Raw genomic sequence first — 26,921 nt, forward strand, 5'->3', positions numbered from 1 at the left:
CAGCAAAAAATAATTTATACAACACAGGACGGGATAACAATCAACAAATCTTCAGACGAATACACTGGATGATACACAGTTGGGACAAAGATGAGTAAAGACCGAAACATGAAACATAAGAAGAAAGACAGATTCGGTAAAACAGAACAAAAAATGTTGTTGGTAAAGACAACATGATGTTAATGGTAATTTAGCAGGACTATACCCATCGCAGGCTGGACCAGATCTTTTTTAACCTTAGACAGGAACGGGGACCCCTGGCCTTAGCCAGGGCCAGTTCGGACTCAAACACCTGTCTAAGCAACACCCAGATGTCGTTGACATTTGAGGTAGTAGGATTTATCCGGGCCCTGGCAATACAGAGGCGGGCGCATACAATAATGATGGAGGCCAATGACCTTTCATAACGTGTAGCTTCCTATTTCAACATAAGAAGGATTTCCTTGTCTTTCAACTGGAACTCCCGACCCAAGCGCCCAGTTAACAGGGAGTATATGTCTTCCCAGAATACTTTCAGCAGAGGGCAGTGGGCAAACATATGCTTAAGGTCTGCTGCATAAAGCTTGTATTTCAGGCAGTACGCCTTATTGGATACTTGGGAAATTGCCCACTTAGAGATAAGCTCTGGCGTGTAATACAACATAAAATTTGTCCTATGCTGCTGAAATTTCAGGCTAACAGAGGCTACTGATTGGTCTATCGTATCTAAGGCCTCCTGTATATCTTTTGTAGTAATATTGGATACAAGAAGCCAGCTTAGTTTGACAGAAATCTGTATACTGTCATCCTGTACTGATGAAATAAAACTTTGATAAAATGTACCGATTGAGGTTTTGACAGGCTTCCCGTAAATACCAGATAATATTTCAGAGGTGAATGGCATATCATGCAGTTTCTGACCATGTAGGAAGTAGTCCCTTACTTGCAAGTATTTAAAAAAAAGCCATTTTGAGGGAGCCAAACTCATCTTTCAGTGAAAGTAATGAGAGAAACTCTTGGCCGTCATACAACTGACCCAGGTTAATTACCCCCATTTCTTGCAAGGCTTTCCCGATGTTGTCCTGGAATATTTCTGGGATTATTGGGTTGCCCCAAAAGGACAGTAAAATAATGTAGCCGAGGCAAAGAGTATATCTCGGAGATTTCATGCCATATCCTGGTTACATCGCCGACGACCTTAAAAATGACCCCTTTGTAGTAGCTTGGATCTGTAGTCCTGTTGAGAGTGAGCCCAATCGATGATCCGCAAGCTAATTGGGAAGCAAATGAAGATAAGCCGGCTTCCAGCCCGAATAACAGGCTCTGGGTCCGCCCGGCAAAAGCAGCCCAATAGCATAACTTAAAGTCTGGGAGCTTAAAGCCCCCCTGTTTGTCCGCTTAATAAATCTTAGAGCCCTTCTGGCCCGACTGTACCCCCGGGTAAAGCTGCCAATAACACTTTCCAGCCACTTAAAGAAAGATCCTGGGATCCTTAAATGGATCGAGTGGAATAGGTACAAAAACTTAAGCAATACATTCATTTTAGTAACATTACATCTGCCGAGGATACTGAGTGGGAGCCGATGCAAAGATCGTAATTTGACTGTAACCGATTTAAGAAGTGACTCATAATTCAGTGTGATGCTCTCCTCCCCTTGGCTACTAAGGCGAATCCCTAAATATGTAGCAGTATCTGAAACCCCTAGAGATGTTAGCAAGGTGTCCAGCTGAATTCAGGATTGTCTGCGTCTTAGTGAAATTTTACTTGTACCCAGAGAAGGAGTCAAAAAGTTTAGCCTCTTCTGGGATACAAGCTATAGCATCCACTGGATTAACAGAAAAGATGGCAATATCGTCTGCATAAGTAGTAAGCCTGAGATCAATTCCGTTTAAGCATACTGGGAGAATCCCCAGATTCCACAAAAGGTATCTGTGTATAAGGCGAATAGCAGAGGGGTGAGTGGACACCCCTGCCGCGTACTTCTCCGGAATGGGAAATATGTTGATGAGATGCAGTTTAGCTTAACTTTGGCTACCCGGTTCTTATATAATTTCTGGGCCAGGGAAATATACCGGCTTACAAGCTGTCATAGTGGACCAAAGCGCTTCCCAAACTACTCTATCAAAAGCATTCTCTGCATCCAGCATTATCATACCAATATATTTTTTTCATTTGCCAGATACATCAAAGGCTGTGGTAGCGGTATTAACGTGAGCCGAAGTATCCCTGCCGGGGACAAACCCATGTTGTTGATCTGAGATTAATCTATGAATTAGAGGGGACAGCCGTTTTGCCTGTATTTTTTAGAAGATTTTGGCATCCGAGTTGATCAATGAGATTCCACAATGCGAACTCCTCTCTTCCACTGGTTTACCTTTTTTGGGGACCACCACTATGTTGCTCATGCTGCAGAAAACAGGCTCTTCCTCTCCTTCTGTGATATACGTGATCAAATCAGTAGCTCGGGTGTCAACAGCCGAGCTTCTTGTACCCTTTTTTCTGTCTGAAAACAGCCCACAAACTACAAATCCCAAAATGCATTGCGATGGCTATCGCATTGTATGCTTTCCCATGTTGCCTTAGGATAGGTCAGGTGACTTGTTCCGGCTTATAGGCAGCAAGCTCCCTGTATCAGGTGCTTGGCCTTCTTTCCTGTTTGAGGACCACGCCCCCTTCCCTGTTTGACCCGTTCCTTGGAATTCGAGTTCAGACGCCTGTCTTCTGTACGTCTGTTTTCCACAGCTCCGCTGCTCCGCGTTTTGGTACCATTGGACTACAGGAATCCCGAGGAAAAGCTGCTGCTCGAGGTCGCGCTGGTATTGAACAACCCCTTCTTTATTCAGCCTCTGAGATTAATACGAGTTTGTTTTTGTCTCGTGCCGGTAAGCGCGAAGAAGCGCTAACGGACTGCCTTTCGGCTCTGTGCAAGCGCGAGAGACTATTTTGGTCCCGAGTGTAGAGTGCTATGCCACGCCTTTACCTAACATCCCCGTTCTTTTTTTTTGTTTGTTTTGCTTGCGCTGTCGAGCGCTGTCATGCGCTGTTAAAGCGCCGGATACGAACGGGAGTGAGAACGTACTCCTGTGGAAACCTACATTCAGTTTTTGACATTGCCATTCCGCTTGTTTAAGGGAATACTGGAAGTTAACCCTGCCACTTATTTTGGGACACGATTATTCAGCGCGATATAAGACGCTTATTGTTACGTTGACTCTATGTGGAACTGCAACCTTCAAAGGACACTTGACTTGTTCTATTTGTCTTCCTGACGTCCCTTTTTGGATGCACGGAAGTGCGCATCTATTCTGTTGATTTAACAAGCAAGCTCTTATCATTTGGAGAGACCAATGTAAAGATTCCTGCTGGCAATATGTCTGTGAGTATGGGAAAGCATATAGTGTGAGGGTTTATCGTTTGGTTATGTTATTTGGGATATTGTCTTCTTACTCATTCCCCTTTCTGTTTCTTATTTCCTGTAGGAGCCCTGTGACACCTTTGCAGAAGTCCTGGTGGTCCTTTCTGGTCTCTTCACTCTCTGGGGGGGCATCAGTCTTCCTGTGGTGTGTCTATTTACCTATAGGTGACTTCGCTCCCGTGGATTGTGGACTATCTGTCTTTGGAACGATACCCGGACATCGGGTGCCAAAATATCGCCTAAAATCTTGTAAAACTCAAGAGCGAAAGTGTCCTCGCCTGCTGCCTTGCCAGAAGGCAGGGTCTTAATTTCCTCCTATACCTCGGCTACACCTATATCCCCTTGAAGCGATGAGCATCGAGCCGAGGTAAGTGGCTCTCTTGCAAATATTGCCGGAAGCTGAGGTTGGTAGGAGATACTACCACCCCATATATTCCCACGTAGAATACTCCAAACTGCTCAACAATAATCCTGAGGTTGTATAAAGAGCAAACTGCCCTCTCCCTTAATACGCTTTATATAGGATCTTGCCTTGTTATCAGAGATCTGAATAGCCAACAGTCGACCAACTTTCCTGCCGTACTCATACTGCAACATTTTATGCTTCTGGTAGCTGGCAACTACTTTCTCTGTTAGCCCTCTATTTAACGTAGACAGTATTTCTAAAAGCCTCAAATAAATTGAATGCTCAGCAGGATCCCTTGCTATAATGGCCAGCGCGTGTCGACGTTCCAAATTCAGATAACCCAAGCGAAACTGATGTGCTTCTTGATGTAAACGCCTATTCTGGCCCAAAATAAACTGGAGAGCCGCCCCCCTGACAAATGCTTTCATACAGTTCCATACAACAGGCATAGAGACAGTGCCCTTGTTGTTTCCGAAATAGTCCCCTAATAATAGTGGGAGATGCCCAAAGTACTCCGGATTATTAAGTAGATGATTGTGAAATGAAAAAGCCCGGTGGGCATCTCTGACCCCTGCCTGCAACTGTACTGTTAACATGACAGGGTTATGATCAGATGTAATTTTAGGACATACCTCTATATAGGCATTTTCCAAGAAAGCACACTTAATGAAGATCATATCAATACGCAAATACTGCTTATGTGGGGATGAATAACATGTAAACCCTGGTGACCTTGGATGTAAGATCCTCCAGGCGTCATCCAACTGGATTATGGAAACAGTCTCTTTTTGGGTGCCACCAGGGATATGTTGTGTAAGCTTCAGGTGGTACAGAACTCTGCAGCGAGATTACTTTGCAGAATTCCTAGAATGTCCTCTGTCTCTAATGCCTTGAGAGATCTGCATTGGCACAGGGTGGAAAATCGAACAAAATTTAAGGCCCTGAGCTATATATTTAAAATCAAGAATGGTACTGCACCTAAATACCTGCAAAACCTGGTACGCCTCTATCAACCCTCTCGTTCATTACGCTCGTCTACTCAAGAAAAATTTGAGATTCCCAGGATCAAGCTTGCAAGAATGGGTGGTCGCTCTTTCTCCTATCTTGGTCCACGTCTGTGGAACTCTGTTCCCTTTTTGATGCGTAAAGAATCCTTGTATTCAAATTTTCGAAAACAGCTAAAAACTTGGCTGGTCAATCAATGATTTTTTCATTCCGTGACTTTTATCTTCTCAGAGTCTCCTTCTAGGTCTGCGCTGGGAAACCCTTTTTGGGTAGTTGTGCGCATTATAAAAATAAATTAACATAACATAACATAACATAACATTGAAAGGCATGATTATGGGACTCCCTGAAAAACTCAAAAGGATAGATAGATAGATATTGACTTTATTTCGGATGTATTTCAATCCATAAAAGTACACAACAATAAACAATTCATATTAAAAACATCACATTAATTACAAAGTTAGTCTCAGTTACATACAACACATAAATTCCTTGAAAGAGTACATAGACAAAATCAGTGCAAAAAAAGTGCATTAGTGCATTGGGCTACAGATGATTCATAGTGATATACAATTACTCATCTAAACATTTTCTTAGTCTCATGGACAATTTTAGGAATTCTAACACCTGGAGGACACTATCCGAGTGCAATAGCTGTAGATACATAAAGGCAGATCTGATTTGTTTAAAATTTAATTTCTTTAAAAGTATAACAAGATATCGCCTACGGGGATATTCATAAAATGCACATAAAAACATAAAATGCAGCATATCCTGTGGAGACTTCCCGTCTCAGCCACAAGGAGCTGCAGGTTTCTTAAAAATGTGCGACTTGGGTCTAATTAAAAAATGATGAAAGATGTTAAACCTAAAACGGGTCAGCAAAAATTTCTCATGGGAGGTAAAGGAGCATGTTAGATACTTTTCCATGGAATCACAAGTACTCAACATGATATACTTTCTAACATTGGGTTTCAAGAGCTCAACTTCATCTCTTAGAGCATTACAGTCCAAATTAAAGGCTCTCTTAATTGCTGCAACATCACCCTTAACTATATCCCTCGGGTTGTCAAACAAATTCAGGCGGCCAAGCTTCCGAAATTGGGACTTCAAGTATTTAAGCCAAGGTACACACATTGCATGATCGAGTGATACAAGATCTTCCACTATCAAATGTGTTAAAGGAATTGTGTCACTTAACCATAAGTTTACCCAGCATAACAGTGGTTTCAATCCAACAATGTCGGATAAATGCAGGCAACCAAGTTCTTCATGTACAATTAAATTCGATGTGCTACCTGGGACACATAACAGACGCTTTAAAAAATTATTTTCAACTATTTGTAGTTGTTCGCCATTTATGTAGCCCTATATCTCGCTACCATATAGTGCAGTGGCTATAGATTTAGAATTGTATAATTTCATCATAGCCACATTTGGCTTTTTCCCCAATTTAGAGGCAATATTAAAAATGGAGGCATTGACTCTAGTCATTTCCCCCTTTTTCTTGGCCAGATGTGGGGCCCAACTGAGCTTCGTATCAAATAAGACACCCAGATATGAGAATGTCTGGGTGATGGGGATCAAAACATCATTCAGTTTAAAATTGAACTTCTTTTTTGGTGACGGCCAACATGCATTATATAAGATTTCGAATTGTTGACCATAAGGTCCCTATCAGACATGAAATTATTAAAAGCATTCAAAAGTGCCTGGAGACCTAATTCTGTTCGTGAAATTAGAACCGCATCGTCGGCATATAAAAGTAAAGGAATACCCCTCGCACCAGCTCTAGGACAGTCTGATTTTACCTCTAGTAAATCAGCCTCTAAATCATTTATATAAAAATTAAAAAGAAAAGGGGCCAGAATACACCCCTGACGTACTCCTTTATTAATACTAAAACTTCCTGTAGTTTCCACGGTCGATGAAAACCTCACATTGGCTCTTGTATCATTATGCAGATCCGCTAGGAACTCCATAATCCCCCCATCAATACCTATATCCTTCATGGTCTGCCACAGCCTCCCTCTGTTAACACAGTCGAAGGCTGAGGACAGATCCATGAAGGCAAGGTGAATTACTCCTTTCTGTACAACAGTATATTTATTCAGAATAAGAAACAGGTTGAGACACTGAGTTATGGTAGAACGCCCTTCACAGAATCCATATTGAGAGATAGACATAGTATTGTTTTCGTTCGTCCAGCTTGTTAGGCGTTGAAGTATAACTCTCCCCATAATCTTAACCATTGAATCGATTAGGGAAATTGGTCGATAACAAAGAACACTTCCCCTATCTCCCTTCTTGAAGACAGGAACTATGGTTGACAGACCCCATGATCCCGGGCAGCCCACTGTGGCCGCAGCATTAAAGACAGCAACCAGAATGGGAGCCCAGAAATCTGGATCGGATTTATAAAGATCCGGTGGAATTCCGTCAGGACCTGGCGCTTTGTTCACAGTAAGACCCATTATGGCGGCCAAGACCTCACTTTTATCACAAATAATAGCGGGACTGTCCCTATCATAGGGGACATTAACCATGGTTCCATCGCCCTCAGAATAGTACAGACTTTTAAAATGACTTTCCCATTCCTCTTTGGTTATACAGCAAACAAGTCCATCTCCAGGGTCCTCGGTCAGAAAAGGTTTCTTCACCAGGGCCCAAAATTTGGTGCTGCTATTCAGGGTGGAGGGATCAAGCAGTTCCTCCCAAGCCTCTTTCCTTAAAAACTCCTTACGGGCAACAGTAATAGCCTTATATTCCTTTCTACAGAGTTTTACAACCTCCCTATTCCTCGGAGTATTTCTAAAAGCCTCAAGTAAATTGAATGCTCAGCAGGATCCCTTGCTATAATGGCCAGCGCGTGTCGACGTTCCAGATTCAGATAACCCAAGCGAAACTGATGTGCTTCTTGATGTAAACGCCTATTCTGGCCCAAAATAAACTGGAGAGCCGCCCCCCTGACAAATGCTTTCATACAGTTCCATACAACAGGCATAGAGACAGTGCCCTTGTTGTTTCCGAAATAGTCCCCTAATAATAGTGGGAGATGCCCAAAGTACTCCGGATTATTAAGTAGATGATTGTGAAATGAAAAAGCCCGGTGGGCATCTCTGACCCCTGCCTGCAACTGTACTGTTAACATGACAGGGTTATGATCAGATGTAATTTTAGGACATACCTCTATATAGGCATTTTCCAAGAAAGCACACTTAATGAAGATCATATCAATACGCAAATACTGCTTATGTGGGGATGAATAACATGTAAACCCTGGTGACCTTGGATGTAAGATCCTCCAGGCGTCATCCAACTGGATTATGGAAACAGTCTCTTTTTGGGTGCCACCAGGGATATGTTGTGTAAGCTTCAGGTGGTACAGAACTCTGCAGCGAGATTACTTTGCAGAATTCCTAGAATGTCCTCTGTCTCTAATGCCTTGAGAGATCTGCATTGGCACAGGGTGGAAAATCGAACAAAATTTAAGGCCCTGAGCTATATATTTAAAATCAAGAATGGTACTGCACCTAAATACCTGCAAAACCTGGTACGCCTCTATCAACCCTCTCGTTCATTACGCTCGTCTACTCAAGAAAAATTTGAGATTCCCAGGATCAAGCTTGCAAGAATGGGTGGTCGCTCTTTCTCCTATCTTGGTCCACGTCTGTGGAACCCTGTTCCCTTTTTGATGCGTAAAGAATCCTTGTATTCAAATTTTCGAAAACAGCTAAAAACTTGGCTGGTCAATCAATGATTTTTTCATTCCGTGACTTTTATCTTCTCAGAGTCTCCTTCTAGGTCTGCGCTGGGAAACCCTTTTTGGGTAGCTGTGCGCATTATAAAAATAAATTAACATAACATAACATAACATAACATAACATAACATAACATTGAAAGGCATGATTATGGGACTCCCTGAAAAACTCAAAAGGAGATGGGATGTCCTCTTACCATGCCTGCTTTTCGCTTACAGATAAGTGTCACAGAAGGGAGTAGGGTTTTCCCCCTTTGAACCTCTGTTTGGCCATCCTGTGAGGGGACCACTCTGTCTTGTAAAAGAGGGTTGGGAGAAGCCTCTCCAAGAACCCAAACAAGATGTTGTGGACTATGTGCTTGGCCTAAGGTCCAGAATGGCTGAGGACATGATAAGGCATCCAAAAATCTTGAGGCCAGCCAGGAGCTTAGAAGCACTGGTCTGACCAAAAAGCTGCACTAGTTGAATTTACACCTGGGCAGAAGGTATGGGGTTTGGAGCCAGTGGCACCAAGGGCACTCCAGAACAGATAGAGTGGCCCTTACCCTATCTTAGAAAAAAAGAGTGAGGTTGCCTACTTGGTCGACCTGGGCACAAGCAGGACACCCAAAAGGGTTATCCATGTGAACCACCTAAAGCTCTACAATGACAGGGCTGACATCACCATGCTGATGGTGACTGATGAGGGGCAGGAAGCAGAGAGTGAACCTCACCCTAACCTCCTCTCCTACAGCCCAAAAGATGGGTCAGTAGATGGAGTTGTCTTTTCAGATACCCTCTCTGCCCAACAGCAGACTGACTGCAAGCAAGTCTTGCAGCAGTATGCTGAGCTCTTTTCCTTGACCCCTGGTCTGACAAACTGGTGTACCCATGATGTGGAAACTGGTGACAGTGCACCTGTCAAAAGAAATCTAGCAACAGTCAGACCAAGTCAAGGAAAGCATCAGAGCTGAAGTCGGCAAGATGCTGGAGTTAGGGATTATTGAACCCTCAGAGAGCCCCTGGGCCAGCCCAGTGGTTCTAGTCCCCAAACCTCATCCACAGAAAGAGAGAAAATAGGTTCTTTGTGGACTATAGAGGGCTCAACTCTGTCACAAAGACAGATGCTCACCCTATCCCAAGAGCAGATGAGTTGATATACAAATTGGGTGCAGCCACATTTCCGTTGACTTAACGGCAGGGTACTGGCAAATTGGCATGGCCCCTGGAGCAAAAGAGAAAACAGCATTCTCCACACCTGATGGGCATTATCAGTTCACTGTTATGTCCTTTCGTTTAAAGAATGCCCCTGCCACCTTCCAGAGGTGGGTGAATCAAGTCATTGCTGGGTTGGAGTTCTTTAGTGCAGCTTATCTTGATGATATTGCTGTCTTTTGTTCCACCTGGCAGGATCACCTGCTCCACCTTGGCAAGGTTTTAAAAGCCCTGCAAACTGCAGGTCTAACTATCAAGGCATCCAAATGCCAGATATGGCAGGGAACTGTGGTGTACTTGGGCCAACTTGTTGGTGGAGGCCAAGTGTAGCCCTTACAGCCCAAGATCCAGGCCATCCTGGACTTGGCAGCTCCAACCCCCCAGACCCAAGTCAGGGTATTCCTTGGCTTGACTGTGTACTACAGGAGGTTTGTGAAGGGATATGGGTCCATTGTGACTCCCCTCACAGAATTCCCCTCCAAGAAAAATGTCCACAAAGGTAAACTGGACAGTTAGTTCCCAAAAGGCGTTTGACAACCTGAAAGAAGCAATGTGCTCAGCACCAATTCTGACGGCTCCAGATTATGCCAAGCAGTTCATAGTGCAGACTGATGCCTTAGAGCTAGGGATAGGAGTGGTTCTATTCCAGACCAATGATGAAGACCTAGACCAACCTGTTGCTTTCATAAGCAGAAGGCTTCTCCCCAGGGAGCCTAAACTGTTGAGGTGGTCCATCTCTCTACAGGTAATGGACTTTGAAGTGGAACACAGACCTGGGACTACCCATGCCAATGCAGATGGACTTTCCAGGTTTTTCCACTTAGACTATGAGGACTCTCTAGGGAAAGGTAAGTCTCATCATCTTTCGTTTGGGGAGGGGTGAGAAAGTGCCCTCTTTCTGCATGGTATGCCCCCACTTTTTACTTTGACTGAGTGTGCCCTAGGCTCCTGCTAATCAGGTACCCAGGGCCTATGTTCCTTCCCTAAAATTGCACTGAAGCCTAAACCCAATTGGTATCTCTGGCCACAGGTTAGCCCCTGGTAAATGGTACCACCGATACCCAGGGCACTGTGACCAGAGAAGGCCTCTAAGGGCTGCAGCACTTATTGTGCCACCCTTAGAGGTCCTGTACCCTGAAACACACACACTGCCTTAGCAGACTGTGTGTCTTGGTGCAGAGCAAAATGAAGAGTCGACATGGCACACATCTCTGTGTGCCATGCCCACAAACCACTGCCCTGGCATAGATCAGTCACCCCTCTAGCAGGGTGCACTATACCAGTGGTGAGTGTACAGGTGCATTAACCCTGTACCCCTGCAGTGCCCAAGTCCAATCTTGGGCATGGTAAGTACAGTGCTGCCATTAAGAGTATATGGTGCTCAGAGTTTGTCATTACGAACTCCACAACACCATAATGGCTACACTGAAAACTGGGAAGTTTGGCATCAAACTTCTCAGCACATTAAACCCACACTGATGCCAGTGTGGGATTTAATGTAAAATGCATAACAGAGGGCATCTTAGAGATGCCCCCTGAAACTCGACCAACTACTAGTGACCCGACTGAGTGGCTGCTTAGGCTGCCACCAACAGACATGTTTCTGGACCCCTGGTTCAAGAGCCTGCTGCTCTCGGGGGCCTGAAACAATGCACATCCTGGGAGGAGGTGCCAAGTCTCCTCCCCCAGGATGGGCATGGTTCACGAAGGGGAAGCTTCAAAGGCATGCCGCCTTTGTGAGCCTCCCCAGACCATTTGCTGCTTTCAGTAACTGGTCCCCACTGGTTCTACCCCACACTTTGGGCAGGAGAACCAGTGGGAAAAACAAGTGAGGGAAAGATGTGTGCCCACCTCTGCCAACTCCACCTCTCAGGTGGGGGAGGCGAGGTGAAGCACAACTCTGAGTCCATGCCATCCTGAGGATGGGGGGACCCAACCAACCAGGGACAGGCTCCTGCCCCCTTCCACTGGAGGGTGCATGATAGGGGGTGTACCCACCCCAGGGAAGAGACCGATTGGTCCCTGCCCTTTACCTACATGTAATGCCCCTAAATCTAGTATTTAGGGGGGACCCTGAACCTTGCTTTCTCAGATCCAGAAACAACAAGAAGAAAAGAAGAAGAAGGACCGAACAGCCGTGCAGCCAGCTAACAAGAGGAAGACGCCCACTAACTTGGCCCCAGCCCTAAAAGCCTGTCTCCCCCTCGAATCTGCTCCTGTGAAATCCCGGTGTGGCCTGCAGCCAGCAAACTCAAAAACCCTAGAGGACCTGCCTGCCTTCACTTCCAAAGACTGCTTCTCCTGTGAACACCGGATTTGTTCAACTGCAAACTCCGGAAGCAGCCGGAGACCGCAAATCCAGCCCACTCTGCACCCGCCGAACCCGGCCCGAGCTCTAGTGGAAAAACACCACGAGGAGTTCACCCCGGAGATCCTGATCTGAGATCCGGCGATCCCTGACCTGCCTCAAGCCTCCAGCTGACGCCTGCAGCCTAAATCCAGAAGCCCCCCCTTACCGCGTCCTGAAGCTGGCAAGAAGATCTGACCCCAAAAGGCACCCCTGCAGCCAACGCTCCACGGCCTTGTGTGCCCAAACCGACAGTGCCTAACCCCTAACTTCCCAACTTACCTCTCGAAGTGGTGGTCGCACCCAAAAGTCCTTTATCTCCCTGCCTGCAGTGTTTTTGCAAACCGGAGGTTCTCCATTAAAAACAACAGGGCATCCTGCCTCAAATCAGCACCCTGCACCTGGCCACCCTAGTGCCGCTGAAGGTGCATCTTTTGTGCTACCTTGTTTCCCCATTTGCCCTGACCTAAATCCTAGGAGCTTTGCTCCCACAACCCAGTGGCCTGCTTGCCAGCAGCCACCAACCGGAGGCCCCCATTTCCCCCATTGGATAACATTGGGCCTCAACACTCTGCACCCGACCGCCCTAGTGCTGATGAGGGTGTAACAAGAGTGTACCTCTGACCGTGGAGGACCCCTAAGTCTAACCCCAGAACCTTAACTCCTACAGTCGATAACTTACCTGTGAACCGATAACCTGTTTTTCCTCCTTAGGATAACATTGACAATTTTCTTTCAAAAAGTTTCTAAGTGTGGAGTTTTGAAATCTAAAAATATTCTTTAAAAATCTCATGAATAACCAACACATATTTACATATCTGTTTGCAGGAAATGTCCCAGTGCTGAATCTAGGTATCCAGGACTGAGTTAGAAAAGTAACGTAAAAAGTAACTTACCTGTAATTTACTGAAAAAGCCTATTAATTTCAAGGTACTGTATTTGCTAAGTATTGCAACCTACTGAATCCCCTGTAACTCAAACAAAGTACAATTGCTATTGCATTTTCAAGCTGTTCTACAATCAGCAACGTATTACTGTAAAGTATTTAATGCTTACCTGTGCCAGGCTTGCTTGGTTCTAAAAATAAAACAAAAACCAAAGGAAATGATGGACGGAGTGTTGAAGATTGCAAGAACTCACCCCCAGTCAACTGATCTGGGTTTAATCCATCACCGTTGTTTAGCCCACTCTGCCACCCCAGTTCAGACATGGCCATATGCAAATCAGTCTGACCCTGTGCCTCATGGGAACAGTCCAGCCCGAACTGCCAAGCCATGTCTTTCCTAGACCGGAAACAAGCTTCCTAGGACCGGTTTCTGGCATTTCAGCCATCTTCAGCCAGGCTTGCTTGAATCCAGTGGCAAAGTGAGCAAGGGACTCACGTCTGAGCATACCCTGCCAACTTATGGCGAACAAAGCAAAAACCAAAGGAAATGATGGACGGAGTGTTGAACATTGCAAGCACTCACCCCCAGTCAACTGATCTGGGTTTAATCCATCACCGTTCTTTAGCCCACTCTGCCACCCCAGCTTGGCAGTTCGGGCTGGACTGTTCCCATTAGGCACAGGGTCAGACTGATTTGCATATGGCCATGTCTGAACTGGGGTGGCAGAGTGGGCTAAAGATGTTCAACACTCCGTCCATCATTTCCTTTGGTTTTTGCTCTAAAAATAAAACAGTATATTTTTTATACAAAAATAATTGGTCTATAGTTCAGTCCTTGAGTGTGTGAATTCATTTGCTGACTGAGTGTGTACATCAAATGCTTAACAGTGTCCTCTGATACTGCCTTACTGCTCGACCACTCTACCACAAATAGAGAGTAAGGTTCTATCTAAATTTAACCTCTGCGTACCTCTGGGGTCACCTGGACCTTATACACACGATACCTCATTTTGGTGTAGTACATATAGAGCCAGTTTCCTACATCCAGTCCAACCCAATAATTCAGAGCTTAAATAGTAAAACATATTGGGGCAATCAATGTTAGGACCATACACCACACAGATCATGCTTTTTTTGTCCTAGGATCAGCAAGTGAACTGTCGCCCATCTCCCTTTAGGATCAGCTAACGTATGTAAGATAGTAACAGCTAAATTCTGATACTGCTTACTGCTCGACCACTCTACCACAAACAGAGAGTAAGGTTCTATCTAACTTTAACCTCTGCCTACCTCTGGGGTCACCTGGACCTTATACACACCACACCTCATTTTGGTGTAGTATATATAGAGCCAGTTTCCTACATCCAGTCTAACCCAATAATTCAGAGCTTAAATAGTAAAACATATCGGGGCAATCAATGTTAGTACCATACACCACACAGATTGTGCTTTTTTCTCCCATGATCAGCAAGTGAACTGTCGCCCATCTCCCTTTAGGATCAGCTAATGTATATAAGATAGTAACAGCTAAATTCTTAGCTTTCAATATGGTGACCCCTCGAATTAAAACTGTCTGAGAGGTACATATTAAAACGTGAAAAGATTCAACATAGATCTGTCCTTATAGGCCAGCTGGGTCTCAGTTAGGCCAAGTATATGTGGATTAAATGTCTTAAGTTCTTAATGGATCAAACACCTCTTCCTAGCTTGATTAAGTCCTGCAACATTCCAACACATATATTTCATATTAACCATTACATAGTCTTAATTGAACCGTCATCCGTTTAGATCTGTTTTCCTGCCAAATTCCATCTATGTGTATACTTCCATAAGCTAACTGGCGATTTGATCCCTCCCCAACCCCACCTGCCCCCCCACACAGAGGTAAAGATAGAGTCATAGAGAGTTACTCTCAGAAGACACCGATCCCTAGTCCAACCCAACCCAGCTTAGCCCACCCCTGTACCTGAAAAAGGGAATCACCCCCCTACCCTGCTGTCACTGACTGACAGCCTACGGAGAGCAGCCTCCGGTCGCATCCCCCAAACCTCCAACGACCCCCAACCAACCCACCCCACCCATATAGAAAAACATCAATGAAAACCAGGGGACAGAAAGCAAGAAGCTCCCATCAAAACTCCTAATATGCAGCCCCCCTCGTAAATTGAGTCAGATTGCCATCTAGAGAGAGCTTGTTTGGTATCTATTTCTGTATAGAAAAATTGCCAACCTCCATCTTTCAGTATCTTCAGCCGGGCAGGTTCCTGGAAGAAAACTTGCGAACAGACTGCCTTAAAAGGGTCTATTAACTGGCGGAGCTTCCACCTTCTATCGGTTGTAGCCTTGCATAAATCTGGCCTCACAAATAAAGAAATCGAGTCCATTTTCACAGGGGTGGTTGAGCGAGCCTTAACGTAGATTGCCTGTCAGAGCAGAAAGTTACAAATGAACACAAGAATTGGACAAGGGTGTGATAGCTTAGCTTGAGCACCCTGTGATGAGAAAGATGGTAGGTGATGTGTCTGCTACAGCTGTGAGTCCATATCCCAGTCGGCCAGCTCTGGAAATGCCTGTTGAGACACGCTGACCATGTACGCCCTGGGATCTGAACAATCCCTCCCTTCAGGTATACCAAAGACCCTCAAATTCTTCCAGCGCTGTCGATTCTCGAGGTCCTCAACTTTCGACTGTGGGAACTCCATCTGAGTCTTTTGTGTTTTGATAGATCCAACAACTGAGGTGTTGACTTCTTCTGCTGCTGTGAACCGTTGTTGCAGATCCAAGAGGACAATGAGGCGGCCTTGGCAGTAACATCCATTAACACCTGCTTAATCTCCATGCAATCAGGATTTCTTCGGGGTTGTTCGCTTGAGCTAGACTCGAAGTTGAAATGTCCTGAATAACATGGCTAAGTTTTTCAGGATCCTCCCCCACAGGGGAATGCTCCGGGAGATCTGATCGGCCAGAGTTGGAGAGCCGAGAGATAAGAGCGTTAACCTCTCCCTTAGATGTCACCCATCTACATAAGGAGCTAGCATCAAATCCTGCTTTTCGTTGAGTCGCAATGGAGTTATTTAACTGGTGCCCTATGTCAGATGAGGAGGATTAAATGCCCCCAGTGCGCTTCCTCCTTTAACGCCTCTGGTTCCTTTAACTCCTTTTGCCTTTAATGTCTTGCTCCCCCACAGGGTGCTATCCTTTAGTCGATTCCGTACTCTTCTCCGTTAGGCTCCATTTATCACAGGTCAGGGCACTAATTTCAGAGCATGAAACTACCATGCCTGCGGGGTGCGCCGATGTTAAATCAATTTCCATGGTAGGTGGTATTTCCACTGCTCAGAGGCTTGGTCACTCAAAGATATCTGAGGGACCATCTTGCGGTTCAAGGTCCAAGTAGTCATGCGTAATTGGAGATGGCCGCGGACTGCAGCGGAATGGTCCCATCACATCTGTGAACCAGGTACGAGCAGGAGGAGCCCCTGTAGTTTTCTGAGCAGGATTGTCTTTAAAATTTAGTCATGTTTTAGTTTGTTTTCCAATTCTGCAGATGCTTATGTCATAAGATGATTTAGCTGATAGTTCGAGGGCAGGAGAGGCGCCAAGCGGAGAAGAGCTGAGTTAATGGAGGTGCTCTTCACTACGGAGTCAATCCGCCACCTTCCCTTCCTCCCTCTCGATCTAGTCTAGTCATTTGACAACTACTTTGGACCAAGCTAAGAAAAATCTGCTTTCATCCTCTCCTGAGAATAATACCAGCCCTCTATGGCAACATTAAAATTCAAGTCAGGGTGGGATTAAACGGCATCAGAACAAGAAGCTCTGACAGAAACAGCACAATCAACCAAGCCTGCATCCTGGTCACACTTCACTTTAATCTTTATGCAAACGATGTGCACACTGAACTCAAGGGAACCCTTCAGGAGTCCCATGAGTAAACAATTTAACTGCCCTGCTACTTTTGTATGCCAACAATTCAATTCTGTTTGCACAAATGAACATGAAATAAAACATCCTACAGCTACAATTAGCTACATGGAAGAATTCTGTGCCAATAAATCTTCCTAAACATCAATCCATCAAATTCCAGGATGATGATAGGTCAGAATCCAAGGAGTCACTTTACAAGCCAATGACACTGTTCAGTCATACTATAGAACCAAATTGAACCTTCAAAGGTATTGGGGTAATGGTAAACAACAAGCTATTCCGGAGAAACCATTTAAATGAATAGTGAAGTACAGGTAGCAACCAAAGACCTTATACATTTTGCAAAATGGCATGGTAACATCAAATCCAACATCCTGGAAACAGTAGCACAAGCCAGAGTTGGAGAAATTATCAGCTATTGTGCAGAAATCTTGGTAAGAACATTGGCTATGTCAGCAAATGGGTGATTCAAGAGGATTTCATGAAAGTTGCCTTACCAATGTAATTGATACCTGTCACACTAGAAATAGATTTAGGGCCTTATTATGAGCTTGGTGGTCCGACTGCCATGGGACCGCGTCCGTCCCTGCCAGCAGCTCAGAGCGCTGGCGGTCCAAAGAACGCTGTATTACAAGTTGACCACGGGCCAGCGGTGTGGAGTCGGAGATCTTGCAGCGGTGGTGAGCACTTTTCACATATATATCGACGCCTGCGTGTACATTTTGACTGCAGATATGTCAGATGTACACATATGCATGATATATGTTGAAAAATACCATATACCCATTACCGGGGCTCAGGCCAAATGTGGGCAGTCCTGGCAATATGGACTGCGGTGCAGCTCACTTGTAACGCCCTATGGTGGCTGATTTTCCCCGACCACAAACCCGGCAATCAGCGATCTGCTAACGTTCTTGCCGGTCTTCACAAAACCGATTTGTCCAACTTGTAATACCGCTGAACTCACCACACTCAGACCACCACTGTCAATATGGAGGTCCACGGGACCGCCAAACTCATAACAAAGCCTTTAGTGTTTGCTCCAATTGCAGAAAAATAGCAAACCCCCCTCCTATTTTTCACCACCAAGCGGCAGCTCAACCCATCAAACCACCTAATAGAGTATGGAAAGAAACCATAAACTCAAACAACCCTGTTTGCGGAAGAGCCTAGCCAAACGGAAAAAGGAACTGTTTTTAAACTTAAAACACACCAGCAAAACCAAGTCGAAAGACTCTTGAAGCAGTTCTTACAAGAGAGAAGATTTACAGCTAGCCTAATGACCCAATGCAGGAAAAGCTTAATCTGGCCAGTCCTCCTCAGATGTAAGGCATAGAGCGCCAGTTATGTACCCTTGATTATCACAGTTGCATAGAAAAGACTTCTCTTCATGGACTGGAGGAGAGCTCTACCAATCAATGAACTCCTGCCCTAGAGATTTTTATAGCATGTGGCTGTTGCGGGTGCTGGTCGGAATCTGACATCAACTTTCTTCTTTTATGCAGAACATATCGCACTGCTCATAGAAGGTTCATGTGACCACTATGGAAGGCTCAAGAATGTAGAACAACGGGCCAGGACTCATCTTTCTCTTATCAGAAAACTCAGAGGTAAAAATGGTACAAACCAGCCACTTCTTAGACAAAGTATGCCAGCTTTTGGAGAAAAGTCTGAAAACAGTAAAACTTTGAAAAGCCTATCTGTTATATTCTGCTTAGGCACTCATGCATCTCCCCTGTTACCTGGGTTCCTAGCTTCTCAGACAGTGTGAGTGTTCTAAGTGGAATGTTGGTGTGATGGAGATGAATGGATTGTTTGGATGCCTGTGTGGTGAGGTGTGACAGTCGGAGTATGGTCTGAGCAGCAGGCAGGCTGCTCCTGGTGGGGCTGCTGTACTTGAATACCATCCTGCAACCAAGACTAATAAACTATTTACAAAGATACTCTTCGGCTACTTGTCATATATCACAACATAATTTTGGCTACAATCTGGAGACAAACCCATGCGTACAACTGGTTTTTCAGAAGCTGTCACTGAAAAGAAGATTGAAAAAACTATAGAAACATACAGAAACTAAGAAACAAGCCTCAAGAATGAAGTACCAGGCCTAGAAGCCCCAGCAGTGTCATTTTCATCTGACAGCCCCTGCCTGGGCGTGCTTCGTTTGCTTACAGTATTTGGATGTCCTGCTACAGGATAACTGGGGCGAGCCTAAGTCCTTCCAACAATCTGATCTATGGTACATTCAACATTACAGCGTAATTTGCCCGCAGGCTTTTGGCTACAGAAATTGGTGGAATTTTATAGTAAAAAGTTGGTTTGAGGAACATGACGACTGACGGATTAGTCTCTGCTTGCAATGTTTCATGGGCGTGTTTCTATATGCCGCCTACACAGCGTGCGTGACAACTACAGGGTCTCATGCAATACTTTTTGACAATTCGGACTCTGTACCGGCGGCCGGAGGTGGGCATCAGAGGTAAGACAAATACTGTTATTAATTTGTTTTATTTTCACCAGTGACTTGACTGGTGTGAGGGCGTTTGAACCGCTGCTGTGCGGTTTGAAAACGGAGACCCGGGCGATTCTGAGCGTGTGCACCTTAGCTGCTCCAAGGGGTCGCGTGGAGGTGCTGGAGGAACTTCGGCCATCTCTCTGTTGCTTGGCAGCAGTGCGAGCTGCCCAGGGACGTTTTCAAGCACACTCGGAGTGGACTTACATCACTTGCATGCTTAAAAGCCCAATCTTCATATTAAACGTACGCAGGGAATGTCAATTTCATGTTTGGGGACTTTCTCTGTCCTTCAGGAGTTTTCCGTTCGGCGGACTTAGCTGGCACCCAGCCCTCAGCAGTTGTGTATACACCTTGGACCCGGATGTGATGAGGGATTTTAACTTTTCTTTCCTGGTATTCTGCTATCTACAAGCAGCTGCGGGGTATCTTCCAACATGTGGATGCCTATTGATAGCAATGCGAGTAAGATATTGCTCACTCGAGTTTTTTTAGTCTCCTATCTGGATAGTGTTTTGGGTCATAATTACTGTTACAATGCTTTTCATGTCATGATGTATTCATTGGCTCTGTATCTGGGCACGAATTGCTGCATTATTCTTCCAGATGCTTCGTGAGTGTGCAAATTTGCATGATGTATGGAACTTTTGACGTTGGCACGTTTCAAGGTTTTTAAAAAAAATCTTTCACCCCATGCCTTATGAATGTTATCTGACTAAGTCTTGCTTTACCTCTGCATATTTTACATTCTTTTCGTGCTTATGGTATGTATCTTTTTTGTGTTGTTATGAGTGACGTTACATGTGGTAGTGGTGAAGTGTCTCTCACCAGTATCTCGAGGGATCATGTTTGCCCTGTTTAATAGTTACACTGTGTTGGCTTGGGGTTTTGCCAGTTACACAGCGTTTACTTGGTGTTTTGCCACATTTGCTTTGCTGCATTCTCACAGCATACACCAGGTTGATGTGTGGACTCTTTATAATATTTCTTACATTACATTTTTGCTACATTGGACTGTGCACATCCCTTACTCTTGGGATTGCATTATGGGCTGGTTTTGCCCATTTTCTTTGGTTAGCCTAGGTACCCTTACATGAGGGAGGTCCTAATGTTTTAGTGGGTGGTAGCCACCCATATCCAGGTTTGACGTTACGCACCCTTACATGAGGGGTTGTTATATGGTTGGAAGTTGCCTGGATTTGCATTGTACGTTACACTCCCTTATATGAGGGATGGAAATGGATTTTAGTCTCATTTTTTGTGCTGCACTTTTCAGAGCCTTACATGAGGGATGTCTATATGGGTTTTAGTCCCATTTCTACAATGTACTGACCTCTACATGAGGGGTGTCTAAATGGATGGAAGTCCCGTTTCCAGGGTTTACAGTACAATCCCTTACTCGAGGGATGTCGGTATGGGTTTTATTCCCCATTTCTACAATTTACTGACCCTCACATAAGGGGGGTCTAGAGATACTAGTCCCATTTCCACAGTTCCTTTACAGCCCTTTCCTGTGGGATCTCTTATCGAGTACAACAAAAATGACAGAGCTGTTCCTGTAGGTGGAAGGGAAAGGAAGAGGGAAGGAATTGTGTTCACGGACAATTGAAATATTGGATATTGAGGCCCTCACACAAACTAAAGGGTATCGTGATTCACGTACCCCCTCGGATGTATCGCATCATCATCGGGCTGCTCCTGCATCGAGTCGGCTGGTGCAATACCCGACGGGCTCTTTCTTAAGGAGCACTTTTATGGAGATCTTTTTTATCCAATGAAGCCGGTAGTTGCATGGGTGTGTGGGGCTCTAGGGTGATGTAGATGAAGTGTATTGATTATTAAAAATAGGGGTCGAAGTGCTTACTCAACCAATTTATTAGGAAGCCTTCTCCCCTAATTAAAAAACTCTGAGGTTGAGTGTTGCTAACTTAGGGTTATAGACTAGGTTATATACACTGCCTCAGTGAGGTCGACATGTTTCTCGCTCCATTAGAGAAATACTCTGGCGATTCCTCAGGACCAAAAGATGTTCTCTATCTACATCTGAAATTCAACATAAAATCTTAATAAACAGTGAGCATTCTAAGTCACAGTTGTAGTGTTACCTGCAGCTCGGTCTACCTGTAAGGGGATAAAGGCCAAGGAGGTTAAAGAATGCATGGTACAGTCACTGTGTATTGACATTGAATATCACGTGAACAATTGAGTGCAAATGTGGTGAAAGTGCACTCTAGACATGAAGGGTGGTGAAAAACTAGGTGAATCTGAACCCTGTGAAGTGACTTCTACTATAAGTGATGTAGGTGAGATTTAAATTAATTAAGGGACTTACCCTAAGAATTCCTAAGGATAGTCCACTGCAGTTCCTGGTAGATAAACGCAAGGAGTTCCTCGCGTTCTGTAATTATATAGGGAGAAAGCTAGAGGAACGGGGGTGGTTAAAAATAATAACATACTCCAGGGTTGTAATAACCCCTTCTCTTACTGCCGAAGTTACAACATAAAACAGGCAAGTGTGGTTAGAAACAGGTTGTTCCTGGGTTAAAACAATCCCTTCTCTGGTTTTGTTAAGGCATTAATGGGTCATGATCTGAAGAGAGCTACAGTCGGTGAGGGCTATAACCAGTACCCCTATATCTGGAGATGGTGCTGTCCCTAGTCTCTTACTAAATAAACACGTTCAATAGATGTAGGAGTGGCCATCTCAAGTGCTCTTGTCAGAGTAGTTGTGTGCTGTGATTACGTTTGTCAAATATATAACAAGACACAACATTGAATAGGTTAGCGTTAAATGGTATCACATTGCAGACTGGCTCTGACAGTCAAAACTATACTCATTTCATGTTAAAACTAGAAGTGAAGATCACCCATACAGTAAATATATGAACTTTGAAGGGGCCGCGGTAAATCAGCGAGTCACTCCTCGGGTAACAACTGAACCATACCATGGGCTCAGCAATGTGAGGTTTCTATCTATTTACTGACACGCCGGATCCCAGTTTCAAAAATATATTCACCCAATGCACAACTTAATTTAGGAAAGTAAAGAGTCAACAAGTAAGATTTTGTCTACTTACTGACACGCCGAGTCCGTGTCTCGTATACACCTACCCCGTTCTACCAGGACTGGGTGGCGATATGCCGAGTCTCGTGTCGGTATTTGAAGGCAGCGTTTGTTAGATTCAGACCCGGAAGTGAAAGAGACACTAGAGATTGTTTTGCTCCATAGCGACCGGTGGTAAAACCGGTCGCCATCTTGAGTGAGGGATCTAGTCCCTTAACAATGTGTGTCAGGAGTGTAATTCATTATTCAGTTTACCGGTGTGGTCACAAGCATTACTGAGTCATCTTGGTAATTGAGCCGCTATCAGGGTATCCTACTTATTGGTACTTAATGTATGGTCGTTGTACTCGTCCTGATTCAAAGGTTGGCCCCAGGATACATGTATACAGACAACCACTCGATGTTATGTTAATCTAGGTATTTATTCTGAATAAAGGGGGATGTTTGTTCCCTGGCTCCGTGTTATCAGAAGGGGCTCGTTGTTGTATTCATGTATCTTAGTGGTAGGATCTAGAACCTCCGGGATGACGTGAGGTATACACCACCAGGAAGTAGCAGTGGTGGGGAGGGGGGGGGGGGGAAGAGGGGTGATTTATTTTATTTGATGTCGTCTAGACACTCGTAAAATGCAACGATTCTTATTCTTAGTCGATTGTTGTTGCATGTACACATGGAGGCAGTCACCCTAGGGAACAGAGTGTATTCTGCGGGTCTGCGTGATTTTACTTGGTGTCGTCATGACGCTCGTGAAATGCAACGGTTCTTGTACTAAATCGATTGTGTTGCATGTACACATGGAGGCAGTCGCCCCAAGGAACAGAGTCTATTCTGCGGGTCTGTGTGATTCGCTCTATTTCTTTCTTTCAGGGTCTCCAATTGAAAAACACTCTATTGTCCACTCAAACATATACGTCAGTATCGGAGAGTGCTGTTTGTCAAGAATTAGTGTTAGTACAAAGGTGGTGTTGTTCAAGGAGGTTTGATGGAGGCCCAAGGAATGGCGTCATTTAATCCTGTCACATGAGTGCCCAATCTAAACACCCACCTCTGTTCTTTAGCAAGCAAAGTTTCCTTGGTGATATTGGAAAATGATTCCAATATGAGCCAGGTGAATGACTCTGGTGGGTGTCCCTTTTCTAGAAAGTGTGTACACATTCTAGTGTTGATCTTTTTGCAGCGAAAGTTGCTGCGATGTTCAGTCATACGTATTTTGATTGGGCGGGTGGTCATGCCAACGTATTGTAATCTGCAGGGGCATGTAATCAGATATATGCAATTGACTGTGTTGCAATTAGTGTGGCGGCGTAGCTCCCATTTGAAATTATTGTCAAAGAGGACAGACTTATGTGTTGTAGTCATGGGGCATACCGAACATGAGCCACAAGGGTAGTGTCCGGTTACAGGTGGCAAATCCCATAATTGTCTTTGGATTGGTTGCCCCTGTGGGCGTGGACGAGTGTGAATCAAGGTGTCCTTCAAGTTTTTTGTGCGTTTAAATGAAAATCTAGGGGTTTCAAGTTGCATAGTGCCTGTGTTTAAAATGTTCCAATGTTTTTTGATTGTCTTGGTGATCTGATTTGACAATGGGGTAAATGATGTGACACACGTCAGGATCTCAGTTGGAGCTTTGATTTTAGGTTCCAACAGGGCTTCTCGATGGTTATTTCGGGCTCTCTTGTTGGCTAGAGCTATCTGTTTGGCAGGATAGTTGCGTGCTCGTAGATTGTTAGCCAATTTCTTCGCTTCTACCCTGTAGTCTGACAAGTTACTACAATTTCGTCTTACCCTAAGGAACTGTCCAATGGGTAAATTATCCCTCAGGCTTCGGGGATGATAACTTGTGTATAGTAACAGACTATTGCGGTCTGTTGATTTTTTATACAAGGAGGTTGATAATGTGCCCCTGTGCAAATTGATGTTTAGATCTAGGAAAGGGATGGTATTGTCAGACATTGTCTGCGAAAACTTGAGGTGTGGGTCAAGGGTATTGATCCAGTCACAAAATTCAGTGCAGGTCGACATATCCCCCTTCCAAAGGATGAGTATATCGTCAATGAACCTCTTCCAAAGGTATATGTCCGTATTGAATGGGTTAGAGTTATGGTAAATGTACCGGGTCTCAAAATCAGACATGTACAGGCAAGCCAGACTGGGCGCAACTGTACTCCCCATGCAAGTTCCTTGTGTCTGTTTGTAAATCTGGCCTTTGAATTCAAAGAGATTCTCCGTCAATGTTAGAGTAGCACATTCCATCATGAAACTGATGGGGGTGTTATACTCCCAAACTTGATGGTTCAGGACCTCTTCTACCACATTTAGAGTAGCCCTCTGTGGTATATTTGTGTACAATGCTTGTACATCTAGGGTCACCAATAGTGTGATCTCATCCGTGGGTGGTAGTTCATTCAAGAGTCTTAGTAAATCTGAAGTGTCTTGTATATAAGACGCGGTCTTTTTAACAAGAGGTTGCAGAAAGTAGTCGCAGAATTGGGACAACGGTTCTAAGACTGAGTCTATACCTGATACGATGGGCCTACCAGGGACAGGTGAAATACCCTTGTGGATTTTCGGTAGGGTATAAAAATATGGGGTACGTGGATTCTTCTTGACCAAAAATAAGGCTTCTTTCTTGCTGATCCAGCCTTCACTCTCAGCCGAGAAAACTAAGGCTGTGATGGTAGTAAGTAAGCTTTGGGTGGGGTTGGTGGAGACCGGGGTGTAATAAGTTCTGTCACTCAGTTGTCGTCTGCATTCCAGTTCATAATCTGATGTGTCCATTATTACCGTAGCCCCACCTTTATCAGCTTGTTTTATGGTGATTGATGTGTCGTTAGACAAGTTTTTAATAGCCTCGATCTCAACTTTAGACATATTGTTGTATTGTTTAGGTTTGGTTATGTTGGCAAGGTCTTTTAATACAGCTTGTTCGAAAGTCAAGACTTCCGGTGGGATCATGGACATATTTGGAGTAAGAGACTAGGGACAGCACCATCTCCAGATATAGGGGTACTGGTTATAGCCCTCACCGACTGTAGCTCTCTTCAGATCATGACCCATTAATGCCTTAACAAAACCAGAGAAGGGATTGTTTTAACCCAGGAACAACCTGTTTCTAACCACACTTGCCTGTTTTATGTTGTAACTTCGGCAGTAAGAGAAGGGGTTATTACAACCCTGGAGTATGTTATTATTTTTAACCACCCCCGTTCCTCTAGCTTTCTCCCTATATAATTACAGAACGCGAGGAACTCCTTGCGTTTATCTACCAGGAACTGCAGTGGACTATCCTTAGGAATTCTTAGGGTAAGTCCCTTAATTAATTTAAATCTCACCTACATCACTTATAGTAGAAGTCACTTCACAGGGTTCAGATTCACCTAGTTTTTCACCACCCTTCACGTCTAGAGTGCACTTTCACCACATTTGCACTCAATTGTTCACGTGATATTCAATGTCAATACACAGTGACTGTACCATGCATTCTTTAACCTCCTTGGCCTTTATCCCCTTACAGGTAGACCGAGCTGCAGGTAACACTACAACTGTGACTTAGAATGCTCACTGTTTATTAAGATTTTATGTTGAATTTCAGATGTAGATAGAGAACATCTTTTGGTCCTGAGGAATCGCCAGAGTATTTCTCTAATGGAGCGAGAAACATGTCGACCTGACTGAGGCAGTGTATATAACCTAGTCTATAACCCTAAGTTAGCAACACTCAACCTCAGAGTTTTTTAATTAGGGGAGAAGGCTTCCTAATAAATTGGTTGAGTAAGCACTTCGACCCCTATTTTTAATAATCAATACACTTCATCTACATCACCCTAGAGCCCCACACACGCATGCAACTACCGGCTTCATTGGATAAAAAAGATCTCCATAAAAGTGCTCCTTAAGAAAGAGCCCGTCGGGTATTGCACCAGCCGACTCGACGCAGGAGCAGCCCGATGATGATGCGATACATCCGAGGGGGTACGTGAATCACGATACCCTTTAGTTTGTGTGAGGGCCTCAATATCCAATATTTCAATTGTCCGTGAACACAATTCCTTCCCTCTTCCTTTCCCTTCCACCTACAGGAACAGCTCTGTCATTTTTGTTGTACTTTCGGAGGGCACACATAGCTGGACCTTTTCTTTAAGCGCCCTTACGCCCCCCCTGTTCATTTTTTGGATATATTCTGCACGGATTTCTATCCGTGGGGCATCTCCCGGTGGGTTAACCTGTGCATATCCCCCATTTTTAATGTTTTAATGTTTCTTCCCCTTTCATCGCAAAAAGAACTTCTTTTTGTTAGCTCACCTGAACCGTTAGACTTGACCTCTACAATTGATAACATCAAGACAATAGAGAGAGAATCCTATCACCAAAGCCTATTACTAAGACCATCACCACAATGGAAGGCCAAGGGTTAAGTTTTG

This window comes from Triturus cristatus, chromosome 1_2, assembly GCF_964204655.1.
Source record: "Triturus cristatus chromosome 1_2, aTriCri1.1, whole genome shotgun sequence".
In the NCBI taxonomy this organism is placed as follows: Eukaryota; Metazoa; Chordata; class Amphibia; order Caudata; family Salamandridae; genus Triturus; species Triturus cristatus.